We start from the raw sequence: 2879 nt of genomic DNA, 5'->3' as shown, positions 1-2879 counted from the left end.
CCCCTACCCCCCCATAGCCGCCTTTTTTTTGTACGCGGGGGATGCCAAACTAAAATTTTCCCCCGTTACATTACGAAAATTGTTTTGAGGCTGAAATTTGAGTATTATTGGAATATGAAAGTATTATCAAGACCTATTGGCAATAAAAAGCTTAATGTATAAAGGTGAGTTATGTGAACCACGTTCAAAGTTTCTCAGGACCAACGATGGGAACGTAGTGGTTATATGGTCCCGTTATTATGATCTATATACTTCAAACCTTCTGGTTTGGGCAACAAATAACAAGAATTTTTAATGGTTTGGAAACGTTATTAATGCAATGCTCTGTAAAGCCAAATCCAATTCATTCATGTACTTGTCAAATGCAGCTGTTCCTAAACTTTTAATATAATAGAGCCCACACTAAATACAAATTAGAAAAAAAACAAGCTTACAAGCGCAACGCTCAACGCAATGGCACTCAATATGGCAATGATACCAATTACGATTACATATACTCGAAAAAGAATAATTGCATCTGTCATGCTGTTTATACAACTTTACGTGTGCAACTCAAATTGACTGCCGACCACCATGCTTATTCATGGCAAATTTTAAGCGATGGTGGCTGGTCCCCGATTTGTACTTATGTATCTGTTGAATTATTGAACTGCCAAAAATTAACGACTTTATGGAGCCCTGGGACTTTTCTACGAAACCCTTGTGTTTAAGCCGCCGCTTAAACTTAATTCAGCGGCCGAGCGCGCACGGCCGCCTACCATCATCGTGCCAAGTTAGACGAAAGTTAGTTCAGCTATTAACGCCGGTCTACGCGCATGCGCCCTTATCAAAACTAGTTATCGAAGTCAACATGGGGTTTGCATCGATTTGCCCAATACATTATATATAAATACATATACAAATATATATGTACCTTTGAACTTGAGGTCCGAATATCAAGCTAAATAAACTCTGGCTCTGTGACTAAATTTCATCAACAGAAAATAAACTAAGTCTAACTTTTGTACATTTTTAAAACCTAAAATAAGTCTTTACTTTAAAGCGGAAACAAAGTGTGTATGTGACCAACGTGAGTGCGAAGCGACCAAGCGAAGAAATATTTACCTTGGATTCCCTGGANTTACATTTTTAAAACCTAAAATAAGTCTTTACTTTAAAGCGGAAACAAAGTGTGTATGTGACCAAGGTGAGTGCGAAGCGACCAAGCGAAGAAATATTTACCTTGGATTCCCTGGAACCTACTTTAGGAAGTTTTGGTCTAGTGAGTGGTCAACTTTGCCAGGAATTACAATAACTTCAAAATATTTTTTAATGTTATAAGCTCTATGGTTGCGTCTAACTCAAATAACGAGTAAGTGGTCGGTACGGACATGTTTTTGATCGCTCTTGCAAACGCTGCTTTTTGTTTGTGTCGCGAGGAGGTATATAATTTTTCCTTCATTTGCATACATTCTTAAAAGCTGGCAAATTTTTTGTCTGATGGAAATGAGATAGTGACTCTAACTTTTGCAAACCTGTGCTTTGTTTAATCTCAAATTCAATCATTATACCTTCTGTTTGTGGCCACAAAGTCGATCGTCACCAGTCCAAAGTGCAATGTGCAAAGTGCATCGAACTCTTGCACCTTGAGTGTGCCAAGATCTTACCGACAGATGCTGAGTTTTTGCTAAATTCCAACAAGCCTTTCTTTTGTTATTTGTATTTGGCCGCTCGGCGCGAATCTCTTCGCTCGCCACCTCTCATAGTTCCGGATAATGTTGCTGTTTCTAATTGTGCTAACGAACTGGTAAATATTTCTGCTTCTTCTAATATTATATTCGGCGCGCATGTACCTGCTACTCTTATGCCAACGGCACGGAAATCGAACTCTTCGACTCAATCTGATGTGGATACTTTGCTTAAGGAGGGTGATTTTGACACCAATCAAAATTCAACCATGCAGTCTGTTTTTAACGAAATGGCCGCTATTCGAGCTGAAAATGCCCGAGTAGTTGCTATTGCCAAATCCCTACATGACGACAATATTCAAATGAGGAAAATAACTGAATCTCTGCAGGCTGAATTTCGAGTGTTACTCAACAGTATGCGTTACGATGAGTTGGCCTCTACAGTGGCCGTACTTTCTGCTGAGATTAAATCTGTACGTGAAAATATGTGTAACGCATGTAACTATAAATCATCATGCGAAAAACCTTAAGCCAATGTTCAAACACAGCTGATAGGTGTGGATCTGTAATCTCCTCTTCGCACTTCCGTTAATTCTGCTGCTAATATCACATCTGCGCTACCAGTGGCTGATAACTCTGCTGACTCAACGCTAACAGCTGTGCCTACGTCTGCTACCGGCAGTTGTGCTGATGTTTTGCGTCAGACGTCATCGAATGCTTCGTCCACTGTTGCTGCTGCGTCGGAGTCTATCTCTCCGTCTGTTTTGCCTAGCATTCGTATTAGCTCTGAGTTACCTGGTCGTTCATTTGGTGGTAGTGTAAATGCTGCTTGCTCTTCTAACGACAAGTGTTGTGTATCACACAACAACGGGCCATTGCCGACTTTTACTTCGCACCAATTGAACTCTTCGCCGGGCTCTGTTGATTCTGCTTGGATTGTAGCTGAGAGTAAAAAGAGAATGCATAAGCGAAAGCAAACGCACGTAGTGGGTTCGGGAGAGAGATATGAGTTTGAGGTAGCTGCACGCCAGCGTTGCCATTTTAGCCGTTTTCCGGCTAGATTTAGCCGGTTTTGATAGCAACTAGCCGGAGAAAATTCGATCTAGCCGGCAGCCGATTTGTTAGCCGGTTTGTAAAAAAAAGTTAGCCGTTTTTAGCCGATTTTACTATTTGCCTAATTTTCAGGTGCAAAAAGTAAACAAGTTGTTCGAA

Source organism: Rhagoletis zephyria, unplaced genomic scaffold, assembly GCF_001687245.7.
Source record: "Rhagoletis zephyria isolate East Lansing unplaced genomic scaffold, Rhagoletis_zephyria_1.1 Rzeph_scaffold_03185, whole genome shotgun sequence".
NCBI classification, from domain to species: Eukaryota; Metazoa; Arthropoda; class Insecta; order Diptera; family Tephritidae; genus Rhagoletis; species Rhagoletis zephyria.
Note: the sequence above shows the minus strand (reverse complement) of the source record.